Source organism: Mobula hypostoma, chromosome 25, assembly GCF_963921235.1.
Source record: "Mobula hypostoma chromosome 25, sMobHyp1.1, whole genome shotgun sequence".
In the NCBI taxonomy this organism is placed as follows: Eukaryota; Metazoa; Chordata; class Chondrichthyes; order Myliobatiformes; family Myliobatidae; genus Mobula; species Mobula hypostoma.
Window position 1 is genome coordinate 8,137,768 of NC_086121.1, and position 18,610 is coordinate 8,156,377.

An 18,610-nucleotide genomic window follows, 5' to 3' on the forward strand; every position below is an offset into this window, starting at 1 on the left:
CCAGATTTTTTCAAAACAAGCAATGGAGTTGTTCTTTCATGAACGCACTTATCCTTTACCGAACACCTAGACTTTAATGGTTAGCATTTGATTGTGTGTGAACTTGCCCTGTGCAAGTTCGCTGCTGCATTTCAAATATAATAAGGGCCACATGACCTTTTAGTCATATGTACAGAAAATGCCGGAGATTCTGATAAGTGGTCTTCTTTTTGGGCCCTGAGCTCCCAGTGGAACACAGGCCATTGATAAACCTCTGTCTCCATCACCCTCTGTTCTGAGCCAGTTTCTTGAAGGTGGACCAGGAGCATCCCTGTTGACTAATTTCGGCCTTGATGTCTCTCCTCCATGTGTTATTTGGACGTTCCTTTTTCCTCTTTCCTTGGGGATTCCATTTTAATGCCTGCCTGGCGGTGAAGTTGGTTGGCTTCCTCAAGGTCTGGCCAATCCACCTCCATTTCCATTAATGTATTTGTATCTCTATGGATTCCTAGTTGGTGTTTTCCCCACAGTTGGTTACTTTGTCAGTCCGTCTGATGTTTAGGATCTTTCTCAGGTGCTGGTTGATGGAAGTCTGTAGCTTTGAACATGGTTCTCACAATCCAGATACCAAGGTAGATGTGGACTTTGGTGGCAAAAGAGTTGTCAGCTGCACAGGATCCTGATGCTTTTCCTTGTGTTGCGTCATGTCCTCACTCAATGATGAGTCTATTCACACAAAGGTGATGGTACGGTTGGAGTTCATCAATGTTTCTGTAATCCATTGCACCCACTGTTTAGGGAATTGGCCTATACAGCCTTCACAGGGGTGGCCTTACCCATTTCCACCTGTCACAAAGGGGACAAGGTCTGGTAAATGGTAACTGGTTTATCATGGTCACATGTACGAAGATACAGTGAAAGGCTTACAACAGGAATTCTGCAGATGCTGGAAATTCAAGCAACACACATCAAAGTCGCTGGTGAAAGGCTTTTTTTGTTTGCGTGCCATTCAGACAGATTGTGTTGGTTGTCTGTCGTATCCAACAATGACAGGAGACCTGCGTGGGGGTAGGAGTTTTTAAAGTGGATAAAGCCATTGCACTATGGCAGTTCCACGCCCTCGACCTCGGAAATCTGAGTCACATGGTATGAGTAGTCCCAACTGAGGTCTTCCTTGGTTGCAGTCGATGACCATGCCGTCTTCTGTGCTTTGTTATGCCCTTCGCTCTCCACGAAGTGTTGCATAGCCTCTTTCCTGGCCATTTGATCTCCTCCACTGACTTCACCTGCTAGGACAGGCATGTCCCTATCTCGCCAGGGTATGAGGCCCACTGGCTACCCTCACCTGGTTTAACTCGCGTGTTGAAGCGGTGTACTGGGGTGTGACCGCTGTCGCATGCAAACAGCTACTTGGAGCCACTGGTGAGAGCCGAGTGTCCGGTGGGGACCACAGGTGAGTGAGCCACCCCAGGATGGATACAACAAGCCCCTTCACCAGAGGGGCTAGCCCTGCATGGACCCCCCCCCCGTACAACTTCAGACAGATTACTTCATATGTAAGTAATTGATACACAAAAAACACAAGTAATCTGAGGTACTGAAGTAGAAGATGAGGTACTACAATATTGTTTTGTTGCTCGTTGTGTTCTGTGTTTTGCTGAGCATTGAGGACGTGTTTCGTTGATGCTGGAATGCGCAGTGGCAGTTGTGGCCTGCCTTCAGCACATCCTTAATTCATGTTGGTCCGTTCAGAAGTAATTTAACAGCAGTTATAAATCAGCAGGTCAACAGCATCTGTACAATTAGAAAAACAAAAGATAATGTTTCAGGTCTGATCTTTTTTTATCTTATTTGTTTGTCCTGATAGTCCCTTGGGCTTAACTTTCTTTTATCATTACTACTTAATTTATTTAGATCTGCTGTATGACTTAATGGTTCAAAGTAAATTTATTATCAAAGTACATACATATCACCACATACTACCCTGAGATTCATTTTCTTGCAGTCCTTCACAATAGGACAGAGAAATACAATAGAATCGATTAAAAACTACACGTAAAGACTGACAGATAACCAATGTACAAAAGAACACAAGCTGTCGAAATAAAACATTTAAAAAGTAAACAAATATACTGAGAACGTGAGTTTTAAAGTTCTTGGAAGTGAGTTGGTTGGGGAATCAGCAGACTGAGGTGGTTCAGAAGCCTGATGGCTGGAGGGTAATAACTGTCCCTGAACCTGGTGATACGGGTCCTGACCTGTACCTACTGCCCGATAGTGTGAGTCCTTGATGATGGATGCTACTTTCCTGTGGCAGCGCTGCTTGTAGATGTGCTCAATGTGGAGCAGACTCAATGGGCCGAAGGGCCTGATTCTGCTCCTGTGTCTTATGGTGGGGACTGCTTTGCCTGCGAAGGACTGAGCTGTATCCTCCATTTTTTGTTGGCTTTTTTTTAGTGTTTCCACACCATCTCTTTCACTCCTGTGCTTGCAACTCTACATGAACTCCCTGGTGATCAACACCTTTTTTATTTCTTCTCTATGCTTTCAAGTTCATTTCTTTCCTCCCCGCCTATGTGACCCGTTACAACCTTGTGAAAAAATCTGCTCCGGTCAATCTGGTCACTAGTTCATTGCTTCATAGTTGGCTGCTGAGGTTCTGACCACTGGAATTCCCTTTCTCAGCTCCCTAGGGCTTTTTTCTTTGGATCATAGGAGCATGAGAGATGACTTGACAGAATTGTACAAAGTAAGTGGAATAGATCAAGTGGATAGCCAGAGTCTGTATCCCAGGACGGAAATGGCTAATACGAGGGACCAAAACTTTCAAAGTGTTTGGAGGAAAGTATTGGGGGGATGTCAGAGGTAGATTTTTATTTACACACAGAGAGTGGTGGATGGGTGGAACGTGATGCTGGGGGTGGTGGTAGAGGCAGATACATTAGGGGCATTTTTTTTTAGATTATGAAGACACGTAGTCCCCTTTTATTGTCATTTAGTAATGCATGCATTAAGAAATGATACAATATTTCCTCCGGTGTGATATCACGAAACACAGGACAAACCAAGACTGGAAAAAAACTGACAAAACCACATAATTATAACATATAGTTACAACAGTGTAACAATACCATAACTTGATGAAGAAAGTTAAGAGACTCTTCGGTAGGTGAAAAATGGAGGGCGATGTGGGAGGGAAGGATTAGATTGATCTTAGAGTAGGTTAAAAGGTCGGCAGAACATTGTGGGCTGAAGGGCTGTAGTGCTCCATGCTAAACCTGTCTACTGTTGTTTCTTCCTTTTACAAAGGCCCTGCGCAGATCCAGCCCACCCCCGCCCCCCACCAAGTCCCCTTCAAAAAGCCTAGCCTAACAACTGGGTTATAAATTTTGAATGAAATGCTCTTGGAACATGGCTGAAGACTTTTTACATAACCAGAGAAAATGCTGGAAAAACTTAGCAGGTGAGGCTCAATCTGCAGAGGGAGGAACAGAGTTAGCACATTTCAGGCCAAAAACAGCTCATCGTGGTGGTGGACAGATACTGCTGAATAGTCTTCCGTCTGAAACATTAGCTGTTCCTCTTTCTGCGGATCCTGACTAAGCTGCTGAGCATTTCCAGTAACTTGTGTTTTTACTTCAGATTTCCAGCGTTTTACATCTATTTTAAAATTTCGATTACTGTACTATAGATATGTATTTTAATCGAAAAGTTTCTATACAAAATAGCGGTTAGCACAAAGCTATTATATCAGAGGAAGGAGTTCAGTGCCAGCGTCCTCTGTAAGGAGTCTCGGCATCCTCCTCGTGAAATGTGTGCGTTTTCTCCAGTGCTCTGCCTTCCTTTCACATTCCAAAGATGTACCGACCAGCAGGTTAATTGGCCATGGTAAATCGTCCTGTGATTAGACTAGGGTTAAATTGGGGGTTGCTGGGCAGTGTGGCTCGAAGGACCTGTTATGTGCTGTATCTCCAAATAAAATAAATTAAATTAAATTTTGGTTTTGCTGAATGATATACACTCAGTGGCTACTTTGTTACGTACACCTGTTGTTAATGCAGATATCTAATCAGCCAATCATGCGGCAGCAGCTCAATACATAAAAGCATGCAGACATGGTCAAGAGGTTCCGTTGATATTTAGACCAAATATCAGAATGGGGAAGAAATGTGATCTAAGTGACTTTGACTGTTGAATGATTGTCAGACGGGGTGGTTTGAGTATCTCAGAAACTGCTGATTTTCTGGGATGTTCATACACAACAATCTCTGAAATTTACAGAGAATGGTGTGAAAAGCAAAAAACATCCAGTGAGTGGCAGTTCCATGGGTGAAAATGCTTTGTTAATGAGAGAGGTCAGAGGAGAATCGCCAGCTGGAGGTATCTAATAAAGTAGCCACTGAGTGGATATTGGCATAGTAATTACAATACAAAAATTTGGTTTTGCTGAAAGGTATACACCCTACTTTTTAAACACAGACAATGCTGGAGGACGCATCAGGTCAGGGAAATGGACTGTCAACATTTTAGGTCACGACCTTTCATCAGGACTGTTGTTTTGCATCCAGCTTCCTATCATTGATTTAGTACGAGTTTTCTTGTCCAAATCAGCCTTTCAAGATAAGAAAATCTAACCTCTTTTGCTTGCTGATTATCTTAAATTCACATTAGTTATTTACAATTCATTGGAACTAGTTTCCCAAAATTGCTGTGTCATTCAATTCTCTCTGTAAGTAGATAAGAAGCAGAAATGATCCACGTGTTCCTTCAATTCAGCTTTACAACGCACATTTGCGTGACTCCACAGACTGACTCCAGAGCCTGTAGACTCCCTTTGCTGCTCATGTTCTCTGGATTATCTGTGTACTTTTCTGTTATTTGCACAATTTGTCCTCTTTCGCACATTGGATGTTTGCCTGTCTTTGTTAGGTGTGGTTTACGTGGGTTCTGTTGTATTTCTTTGTTTTCCTATAGCTTATACACATTGATTGTATGTCCATGAAGTGATCTCAGGCACAGGAGCATCTGTGTATTAGGTGGCTAACAGGAAATGATAAAGTAGTGGGTGAGGAATGTGGAGGGGTGGGTTAGTGGGTGGAGGTGTTGATCAGCCTTACTGCTTGGGGAAAGTAACTGTTATTGAGTCTGGTGGTCCTGGCGTGAATGCTACGTAGCCTCCTCCCTGATGGGAGTGGGACAAACAGTCCATGAGCTAGGTGGGTGGGATCCTTCATGATATTGCTAGCCCTTTTCCGGCATCTTTCTGTGTACATGTCCTAGATGGCGGGTAGGCTGGTACTAGTGATGCGATGGGCAGTTTTGACCTTCGGTCTTTTTACGTACGTTTTTTCATGGTTTCTGCTGTATTTATTTGTTTTCCTCTGAGTGTCTGCTAAAAAAATAAGTCACATGGTTGTATATGGTATGCATACTTTGATAGTAAATTCACTTTGAACTTTGATATTTTTGTTCACCCCTTCTTACTAGAATCCTTTTAACTCCACCCACCAACTACCCATGAAGATGCCTGTGTTTGCCAAGTCAAATAACATTGTAAGGATGGTCAAAGATCTCTGCTAATGGCATCAATTCAATCAGTTTGGGAAATTGGCCAAGTGACAGGAAGCAGATGCCATTAGAGAAAGGTTGTTTTTGAGAGTGGAGGGAAGTGTGCAGTGGAGTTCCCCAGGGGTTGGTCGTAGAACCACCAAGTTTCTTAAAATGTATCAGTGACTGGGTTCTGCCGAGCGCAGTTTTCACAGATGACAAGAATGGTGAACGCTGAAAAAGATAGAGATGGGCTTCAAGAACATGTGAAGAGCTGACGGAATGGGCAGATGGGGTGGCAAGTGAAAATGATAAGGCAGAGTGGGGTGTAACATTTTCGTAAGAAGAATGAGAACAGTTTGATGTGGATCAGAATTTCAGAAATGACAGTTATTCAGTCATTTGCCCATTTAGTAGAGCTGAAAGAAAAAACCCACTGTGATTTTATGAATACCTTCCTCTGTGCTTCTTCCACCTGGATTAACAGTGTGTGATTGAAGCAGAGACGAGCATCTGTGGAAGGTCGATGTTTCCGCAAGGGGTTCTGCAGATGCTGGAGATCTTGAGCAACACACACAAATTGCTGAGGAACTCACCAGGTCATGCAGCATATGTGGAAGGGAATATTTTGGGTCGAGTCCTTCTGAGTTCTGATCCCAGAATGGACTAGATGGGCCAAATAGCCTGCATCAGGACTGGTCAATCCAGATATGAAGGGTCTCGACCCTAAACTGTCAACTGACCATTTCCCTCCACTGAGCTGCCTGACCTGGTGAGTTTGTCGAGCATCTCATTGCTTGCTGCATGTTCCTGCACGTTCAGTCTCGTGTGTCTCCAGTAGGTGACTGAATCTGGCTTTGGCTCTGAAATGCCTCAAATGGATTTGTTCCTTGGGACTCCAGTTATGCTCTGATGGCCCTGAGCCATGGGAACAGGCAGTGGATGGTCATATGAGCAGCCGGTGCATATCACAAGATCCCAGTTCACACCCACACCACCACACATCTCCCTCCCACCTGCCCGCCCCTGCTCCCACCACGTGCACACGCATGCCCTGCCCAAGGCTGAACAACTTTTTGGACACACTCTTTGCTAAATCGTGTAAATGAAGTTTGGAGTGAGGGTGGCTGGGTGGAGATTTATTTCTACCAAAGGAGGTGTAAGGTGTTCCTTCCCTCCGCTAGCCTGCAGGTCACCCTTGGGCAAGGTGTAGCACCTGCTTAGCCCCCCCCCCCCCCCGTCCCCTGATCAAGGTCACATGAAGCCATGGGATGGATGGTCGTATGAGCACCTGGTGCATATCACAAGTCCTGGTTTTGCAACCACTGACAGCAGGCAGACAATCTCTGAAGAGTATTGATTACGGCTGGGGTCACCCGTCTTGTAAAGTCACTACCCAAACTGCTTCTGAAGAAAAATTTGCCCAAAACTATCATGATCAAGATCATTACAGCCCATGCCATGCGACACAGCTCATAATGACGATGAAGTTTGGAGTGGAGCTAGGAGTAAACAGACCAATGAGGCTAGCATTGTAAAGAAACTCGAAGAAATCTCCTGATGGCCTTTGTTTAAACAATTCAGAAAATTGTTATTCTGTTTCATGCCACTTAGCCATCACATCTTCGTTGTCTTGTACAGCTCAGGGGCAGAAATGGTTACTTAGGCTTTAGATGTTTCAAAAAGGACAGGAAGGGAGGCAAAAGAGGTGGGGGTGTGGCATTGCTGATCAGAGATAGTGACATGGCTGCAGAAAAGGAGGAAGTCATGGAGGGATTGTCTACTGAGTCTCTGTGGGTGCAAGTTAGAAACAGCAAAGGGTCCATAACTCTACCCGGTGTTTTTTTTATAGACCACCCAATACTAACAGGGACATCGAGGAGCAGATAGGGAAAGATTCTGGAAAGGTGTAATAAAAACAGGGTTGTCGTGTTGGGAGATTTTAATTTCCCAAATATTGATTGGCATTTCCCTAGAGCAGGGGGTTTAGATGGGGTGGAGTTTGTTAGGTGTGTTCAGGAAGGTTTCCTGACACAATATATAGATAAGCCTATAAGAGGAGAGGCTGTTCTTGATCTGGTATTGGGAAATGAACCTGGTCAGGTGTCAGATCTCTCAGTGGGAGAGCATTTTGGAGATAGTGATCACAATTCTATCTCCTTTACCATAGCATTGGAGAAGGATAGGAACAAACAAGTTAGGGAAATGTTTAATTGAAGTAAGGGGAAATATGAGGCTATCAGGCAGGAACTTGGAAGCATAAATTGGGAACAGATGTTCTCAGGGAAATGTACGACAGAAATGTGGCAAATGTTCGGCGGATATTTGCGTGGCGTTCTGCATAGGCATGTTCCTATGAGACAGGGAAAGAATAGTAGGGTACAGGAACCGTGGTGTACAAAGGCTGTTGTAAATCTAGTCAAGGAGAAAAGAAAAGCTTACGAGTGGTTCAAAAAGCTAGGTAATGATAGAGATCTGGAAGATTATGAGGCTAGCAGGAAGGAGCTTAAGAATGAAATTAAGAGAGCCAGAAGGTGAGCAGGATTAAAGAAAACCCTAAGGCATTCTTTAAGTAAGTGAAGAGCAAGAGGATAAGACGTGAGAGAATAGGACCAATCAAGTGTGACAGTGGAAAAGTGTGTATGGAACTGGAGGAGATAGCTGAGGTACTTAATGAATACTTTGCTTCAGAATTCACTACAGAAAAGGGTCTTGGCAATTGTAGGGATAACTTACAGCAGATTGAGCGTATAGTCATTAAGAAAGAGGATGTGCTGGAGCTTTTGGAAAGCGTTAAGTTGTATAAGTCTCTGGGAACGGACGAGATGTACCCCAGGAGGGAGGAGATTGCTGAGCCTCTGGCAAAGATCTTTGCATCATCAATGGGGATGGGAGAGGTTCCGGAGGATTGGAGGGTTGCAGATGTTGTTCCCTTATTCGAGAAAGGGAGTAGAGATAGCCCAGGAAATTATAGACCAGTGAGTCTTACTTCAGTGGTTGATAAGTTGACGGAAAAGATCTTGAGAGGCAAGATTTATGAACATTTGGAGAGGTGTTATATGATTAGGAATAGTCAGCATGCCTTTGTCAAAGGCTGATTGAATTTTTTTGAGGATATGACTAAACACGTTGATGAAAGTAGAGCAATAGATGTAGTGTATGTGGATTTCAGCATGGCATTTGATTAAGTACCCCATGCAAGGCTTATTGAGAAAGTAAGGAGGCATGGGATCCAAGGCGACCTTGCTTTGTGGATCCAGAATTAGCTTGCCCATAGAAGGCAAAGAGTGGTTGTAAACAGGTCATATTCTGCATGGAGGTTGGTGATCAGTGGTGTGCCTCAGGGGTCTGCTTTGGGACCCCTTCTCTTCATGATTTTTATAAATAATCTAGACTAGGAAGTGGAGGTGGTTCATTTTGGTAGGTCAAATTTAATGGCAGAATATAGTATTAATGGTAAGTCTCTTGGCAGTGTGGAAGATCAGAGGTATCTTGGCATCTGAGTCCATAGGACACTCAAAACTGCTGCGCAGCTTGACTCTGTGGTTAAGAAGGCATACAGTGCATTGGCCTTCATCAACTGTGGGATTGAGTTCAAGAGCCGAGAGGTAATGTTACAGCTGTATAGGACCCTGGTTAGACCCACTTAGAGCACTACACTCAGTTCTGGTCACCTCACTACAGGAAGGACGTGGAAACTATAGAAAGGGTGCAGAGGAGATTTACAAGGATGTTGCCTGGATTGGGGAGCATGCCTTACGAGAATAGGTTGAGTGAACTTGGCTTTTTCTCTTTGGAGTGACAGAGGATAAGAGGTGACCTGATAGAGGTAGATGATAGAAACATAGAAAACCCACAGCACAATACAGGCCCTTTGGCCCACAATGCTGTGCCGAACATGTACTTACCCAAGAGTCTCTTAAAAGACCTTATCATATCTGCCTCCACCACCATCGCCCGCAGCCCATTCCATGGACTCACCACTCTCTGCGTAAAAAAACTTACCCCTGACATCTGCTCTGTACCTGCTTCCAAGCACCTTAAAACTGTGCCCTCTCGTGCTAGCCATTCCAGCCCTGGGAAAAAGCCTTTGACTATCCACACGATCAATGCCCCTCATCATCTTATACACAATAATACCTTTTTATGAAGTTGGATATTTGATTCTAAGTTGAGTTGTTTATCTGTTTTAAAGTACCAACAAGATTTTGATCTAAGATCTCCAAGATAAAGGAGCAATAATGCATTTCCAAATTTGGAAAATTTACAGATTTGGTTAGCATTTTCTAAGCACCTGTTGCCCTTGCCTTTGTAGACATTATTGATCTGTGATGTAGATCTGTTGAAGAGGCAGATTCTAATTTTGCTCTCACTTTGGTAAAGTTGGTTTTTTGAGCACAATGCAACAAACAGCTTTGTGCCTTGGGCAAACAACTGGCTGCCTCTGTGTAACGCTCCATGAGTTGCTCAAGATTTCCAGCATCTGCAGAACCTCTTGTGTCTTATTTAAATACAGCTACCTGTATACAATTACCCAAATCGAATATCACCCTCTGTACGTTTTCTCTGGAGAGTCGGAGGCTGAGGGATGTTTAAAAAAACTGAGGTGTGGCTAGGGTAGACAGTCAGAATCCTTTTCCCAATATAGAGGACCATGCATTTAAGGCAAGAGGAGGGAAGTTTAAGGAAATGTGTGGGGCAGATTTTTTACATGGAGAGTAGTAACTGAGTAGCATTTGTTTGTTATGTGCTGTGAAGTATGACGTTGGGCGATCATGGTCTTTTCATGAGCACCATAGTTTTTGGCAAATTTTTATACAGAAGTGCTTTGCCATTGCCTCCTTCTGAGCAGATTCACCGCTCACTGGCTAAGACATTCCTTCTCATCTCTGTTCCAAAGGGTAGACTGTGACGTTCAAGAGGCACATGCAAGGAATTGTGAATTATTGATCGTGTGCAAGCGGAAGAGATTTAGTTTGATTTGGACACTGTGTTCTGAAAGTCCTGGTCCTGTGTGGTGCTGTTGTTTGTTGTACACTCAGTGGTCACTTCATTAGGTACACCTGTACTCTTCGTTAATGCAAATATCTAATCAGTCAATCATGTGGCTGCAACTCAAGGCATTAAAGCATACCGACATAGTCTAGAGATTCAATTGTTGTCCAGACCAAACATCAGAATGGGGAAGAAATGTGATCTAAGTGACTTTGACTGTGGGATGATTCTTAGTGTCAGAAGGGGTGTTTGAGTATCTCAGAAACGACTGATCTCCTGGGATTTTCACACACAACAGTCTCTCGAGCAGGGGTTTCCCAACCTGGAGTCCACGGATCCCTCAGTTATCGGCAGGAGTCCATGGCATAAAAAAATGTTAAGAACCTGTGGTCTAGAGTTTACAGAGAATGGTGTGGAAAAACAAAAAAAGAACATTCAGCGAGAGGCAATTCTGTGGGTGAAAATGCCTTGTTATTGAGCAAGGTCAGAGGAGAATGGCCAGACTGGTTCAAGCTGACAGGAAGGCAACAGTAACTCAAGTAACCACACATTACAACAGTGGTGTGCAGAAGAGCATATCTGAGCACACAACACGTCGAACCTTGAGGTGGATGGGCTACCGCAGCAGAGGACCATACCGGGTTCCACTCCTGTACCTAATAAAGTGCCCACTGAGTGTAGGTCCTAATTAGGCTGAGCCTCTGATAAAATCCAGCCTTTGAATCCCATGTCCGGGGTACCACTGCACAGACATGGTGGCACTGAGTTCTCTTTCCTCAGGGAGGGTAAGTAGAGAAGTTAGCCACCCTGTCCGATGATTGTCTCTGCCACCTGTTCATTGGTAGTGTTGCGTTACGGAACAAGTGAACCTTAGTTGGCAGGCGGCCACTAGACGGTTCCTCTTTTATTGACTTCGTGGTGAGTCTGCACCTGGCAAGGGTGACTGAGGCGAGGGAGAAAAACAGGGGAAGAGACTAATTGGGCAGTCCTAGGAAGAGTCTGCATAAGACATAGACCATAGGACGTAGAAGCAGAATTAAACCATTTGGCACATCGAGTCTGCTCCAGCGTTCGATCATGGCTGATTTAAGTTCAAATTCAAAGTAAATTTGTTATCAAAATATGTATAGATCAATACCTACAATGGTGAGATGCACTTTATTGCAGGCATTCACAGTAGAACAAAGACAATAGTACCAATGAAAAACTACACATAAACACTGACAAGTAATCAATGTACAAAAGACAAACTGCGCAAATGTAAATAAACCAGTAAATAATAAATAAATAATATTGAGAAAATGAGTTATAGAGCCCTTGAAAGTGAGTCTATAGGCTGTGGGAGTCAGTTCGGTGTTGAGGTGAGTGCAGTTGTCCATGCTAATTCAGGAGCCTGATAGCTGAAGGGTAATAACTGTTCCTGATCCTGGTGGTGTGGGACCTAACACTCCTGCACCTCCTTCCCAATGGCAGCAGTGAGAAGAGAACATGGCCTGGTTGGTGGGGGTCCTTGATAATGGCCGCCACTTTTTTTGGCAGTGCTCCTTGTAAATGTGCTCAATGGTGGGGGTGGCTTTTTCCGTGATGGACTGGACTGTAGCCATTACCTTTTGTCCCTCTCAACCCCATTTCCGGCCTTTTCCCCGTAACCTTTGATGCCCATACTATTCAAGAACCTGTCAGTCTCCGCTTTAAATATAGCTAATGACTTGGCCTCCACAGCCATCTGCCCTCTTGATCCTACCCGGATCGAATCACTCTATGATTAGCAGAAGGGACCCATGAGTTCTAGAGTTTCCTCCTTGCACCTTGACCTGTTTCTGCATCTTCCTCACTGAGATATTGGGGTTAGCTCCTCCAATATCCCCACCCGTGATTCACCATCAGTCAGTCTTGTCCAACGTTCCTCTCCGCGCACATGGTGTCAGACGCTGCAGTGGTCTCATCTTGAATGTTTGCCGTTTCCCAGAAGCATCGGCACTTACGCCAAGCGTGGAGACCTTGTACCGAGGGTCACTCAGGACACTTCCTCCACACGCTGCCTCTAAAATAGAAGCTGTTGTGAGAAATGGTGGTGTAGGGGGAGGGGTTTGGTGGGCCAGGAGTGCGAATGCTCTTTCTCTGGTGCAGAGTGTGTAGTTTCTGTTCTGCATTTGGAATTCCTGTTATTAGTTTGCAAGTCTGTAAATTAATTGAGCGTTTGGTGTCACTGATTTCTAACTTCCCCTCAACCACATGGCTGACACCTTCAAGTGAAATTTGTGCCAAGGTAATGTCAACAACAGCATATATAATCTATAGTAAAGCAAAATGCCCCCACGTATGTCAGGGGGCAACCTTATTTGCCATATACAGTACATTTACATGTATTAGGAGTTTGCTATGGTGTGCTGGGACAACATGCAACAAAAACAACATTCAACAATTATACAGAATAAAGAATTTTATGGTGAATAAAAAGAATAAAGATGAGGAAAAACTTCTTCACACAGAGAGTGGTGAATCTGTGGAATTCTCTGCCTCAGGAAACAGTTGAGGCCAGTTCATTGGCTATATTTAAGAGGGAGTTAAATATGGCCCTTGTGGCTAAAGGGATCAGGGGGTATGGGGAGAAAGCAGGTACAGAGTTCTGAGTTGGATGATCAGCCATGATCATACTGAATGGCGATGCAGGCTTGAAGGGCCGAATGGCCTACTCCTGCACCTATTTTCTATGTTTCTATGGAAAGATTGAATAGGTTAGGACTTTATTCCTTGGAATATAGAAGATTGAGGGGAGATTTGATTGAGGTATACAAAATAATGAGGGATATAGATGGAGTAAATGCAAGCCGGCTTTTTCTACTGACGTTGGGTGAGACTACAACTGGAGGTCATGGGTTAAGGGTGAAAGGTGAAAAGTTCAAGGGGAACACGAGAGGAAACTTCTTCACTCAGAGGGTCGTGAGAGTGTGGAACGAGCTGTCAGCGCCAGTGGTGGACGCGAGCTTGACTTCAACATTTGAGAGAAGTTTGGATAGGTACGTGGACGGGAGGGGTTTGGAGGGCAATGGTCCCGGTGCAGGTCGATGGGAGAAGGCAGTTTAAATGGTTCAGCATGGACTAGATGGGCCGAAGGACCTGTTTCTGTGCTGCACTTTTCTATGACTCTATAAAAAAGTACAGTTAGAAGTACAGAAATAAATACCAGCATGTATTTACAATGTAAATGGCATTACAAAATGTTGTTTAAAGTGTTTACTGTGCAGTGCAGTGACCGGGGGAGGGGGCAGGGGCTAACTAGAATAGTTGATCAGATTAACCACTTGGGGGAAGAAGCATTTAAGATGACATACTTGGTTTAATTTGATGGCCTCATGGTGCTTTCCAAAAGTTCCATCACACGCACAGCCCCAAATTGAGGGTATTTTCAAAACACAATGCCTCGTTATCATCCGTCATTAAGGTTCCTCACCATCTGGGACACACCCTCTTCTGATTGCTGTCATAAGGGAGGAGATACAGGAGGCTGAGGACACATAACCAGAAGGACAGCTTCGTCCCACTTGCCATGAGATTTCTGAGCGACACATGAATCCAAAAGCACTATCTCTTTTGCATTATTTATTTTATCTCGTAATGTACAGTGATTTGTTATGCTTGCACTGTACTGCTGCTGCAGATCAAATTTCACCACTAATCTCAGTGATTCTGATGCCCCAACCTTGGCTAGATCTTGCGTGGATCCCAATGCAGCTATTTGCTAGTTGAAATGAGCATTGTACGGTCATCAATGAGCTTGCCCACCTTCAGATCTGGACTGAAAGACTGCAGGAAGGGACTTCTTTTTCTGTCCAACTCTTCCCTCTCCTCCTCCCTGCATCTTTCCAGTCATGGCCACAACAGCAGTTCAGAGGCTAGGAATCCTGCAGCAAATATCTCACCTCCTTAGTCCCCAAAATATCCTTAGAGGCTCAACTCAGGAGCCTGATGGAATACTATCTACTTGGATGAGTACAGCTTCAACAGCACTTGAGCTTGTTGCTATACAGGACGTAGCACTTCAAGCATAGTCCATCAAACCCCAGGACAGGGCACCGCTGGCCTCCAGCCTCCATTGGACTCACAGACACTGGGCCTCTGAATTTCCCAGTGGACTTGGAAACCCGAGGCTGTGGCCGTTGGGCCTTGTCTCCCAGACTTCTGATCGACTTTCAAGCTTTGATCTTTGGTATTGACCCCAGGACTCGCAGTTGACGTGACCCCCGAACTCCAGACTCGCCAGTGATGAGACGCCATTATGTTAGGGACTCTCTCCCTAACAGAACTACGGGACACACCCAAAAGCTCAATGTGAAGTTATCCACTTTGGTGGCAAAAATAGGAAAACAGATTATTATCTGAATGGTGGCCGATTAGGAAAAGGGGAGGTGCAACGAGACCTGGGTGTCATTATACACCAGTCATTGAAAGTGGGCATGCAGGTACAGCAGGCGGTGAAAAAGGCGAACGGTATGCTGGCATTTATAGCGAGAGGATTCGAGTACAGGAGCAGGGAGGTACTACTGCAGTTGTACAAGGCCTTGGTGAGACCACACCTGGAGTATTGTGTGCAGTTTTGGTCCCCTAATCTGAGGAAAGACATCTTTGCCATAGAGGGAGTACAAAGAAGGTTCACCAGATTGATTCCTGGGATGGCAGGTCTTTCATATGAAGAAAGACTGGATGAACTGGGCTTGTACTCGTTGGAATTTAGAAGATTGAGGGGGGATCTGATTGAAACGTATAAGATCCTAAAGGGATTGGACAGGCTAGATGCAGGAAGATTGTTCCCGATGTTGGGGAGGTCTAGAACGAGGGGTCACAGTTTGAGGATAGAGGGGAAGCCTTTTAGGACCGAGGTTAGGAAAAACTTCTTCACACAGAGAGTGGTGAATCTGTGGAATTCTCTGCCACAGCAAACTGTTGAGGCCAGTTCATTAGCTATGTTTAAAAGGAAGTTAGATATGGCCCTTGTGGCTACAGGGGTCAGGGGGTATGGAGGGAAGGCTGGGTTCTGAGTTGGATGATCAGCCATGATCATAATAAATGGCGGTGCAGGCTCGAAGGGCCGAATGGCCTACTCCTGCACCTATTTTCTATGTTTCTATGTTTCTATGTTTCTATGACTGCAGCGGCTCAAGGAGGCAGTTCACCGCCACCTCATGGGTAAATAGGGATGGCCAATTAACTGCTGGCTCAGTCTGTGAAGTCCACAGCCCTTGAAGAATAACAAAAACTCAGACACTTTAGGACTCTCAACTCGCTATGGTACAAAACCACAGGATTACACATTGGCTGGCCTGTAGCACAGATATACCTACCACCTCCATTCAAAGGTTCACAGGTTCATTTATTATCAGAGTATGTATGCAGTATGCAACTCTGAGATTCGTCTTCTCCAGATAGCCATGAAACAAATAAAACCATGGAAGTCAGATTCAAAGAGGAAACAGCAAATCCACCCACCCCGTGCAAAAGAAAGAACGGCGGCACGACCATCAACCCCCCCCCACCAAACCCCCCTCCCCCTGCAAAAAACACAAGAACATCAGCCCCCTTCCCCCTTCCCCCACATGAAATGCAACAAGAACATTGGCCCTCAAATCTTCCCTCCCCCTGCACAAAAAAAACTAACAACAATGCAACAAGAACACCAACCCCCAAGCTATCCTGGATATCCAATTCTGTTATATTCTGGATATCTAATAGTCTCTCTTCTGAACCGAATTTGTTCTCAAGCTGTTGCGCATTGATACACAGTGCGGCACGAGGTTTTGTTACACTGATGGATTAGCAGTTTACAGCACACTCGCATCGTGCCTCGGTGCATCTTCTGTTCATACTGACAGTGAAAGAGTAAACGTTTGGTATCAGAGGACCGTAATGGTAAGGTAAACCTCCAGAGGCTGAGTGATTGATTTGGAAACAAGAGTTTTAAAACCTTCCAGAGCAGCTGAGGAATTTCAGTTATTGATCATATAAATTAAGAATAAAATATCTCTTATTAGTAGTGGAACCTCTGATCTATAGTGTATTATTGTCTTTAGAAAGAAAATGTATGTCAAATTTATTGTCAAAGTAAGTGTATGTCACCATGTACTACCTTGAGATTCATTTTTACAGGGATTTATAGGAAAATAAAGAAATGGAATATAATTTATGAAAAACTACAGATAAACATAAATAGTCATAGTCATACTTTTTTGATCCCGGGGGAAATTGATTTTCGTTACAGTTGCACCATAAATAATAAATAGTAATAGAACCATAAATAGTTAAATAGTAATATGTAAATTATGCCAGTAAATAAGTCCAGGACCAGCCTATTGGCTCAGGGTGTCTGACCCTCCAAGGGAGGAGTTGTAAAGTTTGATGGCCACAGGCAGGAATGACTTCCTATGACGCTCTGTGTTGCATCTCAGTGGAATGAGTCTCTGGCTGAATGTACTCCTGTGCCCAACCAGTACATTATGTAGTGGATGGGAGACATTGACCAAGATGGCATGCAACTTAGACAGCATCCTCTTTTCAGACACCACCGTGAGAGAGTCCAGTTCCATCCCCACAACATCACATAAACGAAGACTGTCAAATAACCAATGTGCAAATGATGACAAATTGAGCAAATAAAAAATAAATAATACTGAGAACATGAGTTGTAGACTCGTGGGTTGTAGAGTCCTTGAAAGTGGGTCCATAGGTTGTGGAATCAGTTCAGTGATGAGGTGAGTGAAGTTATCCATGCTGGTTCAAGAGCCTCACTCACAACACGCTGGAGGAACTCAGCAGGTCGGGCAGCATCCGTGAAAACGATCAGTCAACGTTTCGGGCCGGAACCCTTCATCAGGACTGAGGAGGGAAGGGGAAGAGACCCTATAAAGAAGGTGGGGGGAGGGTGGGAAGGGAGTATGAGCATTGAATTCTCCAACTTCTGGTAATTCCCTCCCCCTCCCTTTCCATACCCCTATTTCACTCTGCCCCCTCCCCCAGCTACCTACTACCTTCCTCATGGTTCCGCCTCTTTCTGCTACCCATTGTGTTTTCCCCTATTCCTTCTTCACCTTTCCTGTCTATCACCTCCCTGCTTCCCCTCCCCCACCCCTTTATCTTTCCCCTTACTGGTTTTTCACCTGGAACCTACCAGCCTTCTCCTTCCCACCCTCCCCCCCACCTTCTTTATAAGGCCTCTGCCCTTCCCCCTATAGTCCTGACGAAGGGTTCTGGCCCGAAACTTCGACTGATCGTTTCCACGGATGCTGCCCGACCTGCTGAGTTCCTCCAGCGTGTTGTGAGTGTTGCTTTGACCCCGGCATCTGCAGAGAATTTTGTGTTTATGGTTCAAGCGCCCCAATGGTTGCAGGATAATAACTGTTCCTGAACCTGGTGGAGCAGAATCTAAGGCTCCTGTACCTCCTGCTGGATGGGATTGGTGAGAAGACAGCAGGACCTGGGAGAGGAGGGACCTTCAAAGGTGGGCTACACCTGGGGACAACCTGGAAGACTAGACCAGGACAGGGGACTTTGGCGAGCTGCTGTCGGCAGCCTTGTGCCCCAGTAGGTGATAGGAAGGAGTGTTGTGTATATAACATTTGAGTAATATTATAAATGTACTGATTGATTAAACATTCGTTGGTTGTTTAAATAATTCATTACGGGTTATATGTATCAGTGTGTGTGTGCTTTGCTTAAAGTAAAAGCGAAGTACCTGACTCTCCTGTCTCTAATTTCAATTAGTTTTGGACTTACAAAACATAACAAGGAGGAAGAGAAGGAGAAGGGGAGAAAGAAAAAGACTTATTTGATTGTAAAATGTAGGTGCATAAACACCCTCGTCCATTCATTTGATGTCACTTAACGCAAAATCCTCCCATAAATACATGGTCAATGAGCTGCAAACTCTTCCGGGGGCTGTGAAGCAATTTAGTCAAGTTACAAAGTACACCTTTTACAATTTAACTGAGGAGTCTGTCAAGCCATTGTATGAGAGAGAGGGAGAGGGAGAGAAAATGAAAGGAAATAAGACTTTTTGAAAATTAAATCTCTTGTATTCCACTTGGGATGTCCCAAA

The 18,610-nt window shown here is 44.5% G+C and overlaps 1 protein-coding gene across 5 annotated transcripts in view; it reads left to right on the forward strand.

Annotated features, from left to right (window-relative positions):
• pik3cd (phosphatidylinositol-4,5-bisphosphate 3-kinase, catalytic subunit delta) overlaps nt 1–18,610 on the forward strand; it is a 244,079-nt gene that overhangs the window by 53,958 nt on the left and 171,511 nt on the right. The window lies entirely within an intron of this gene.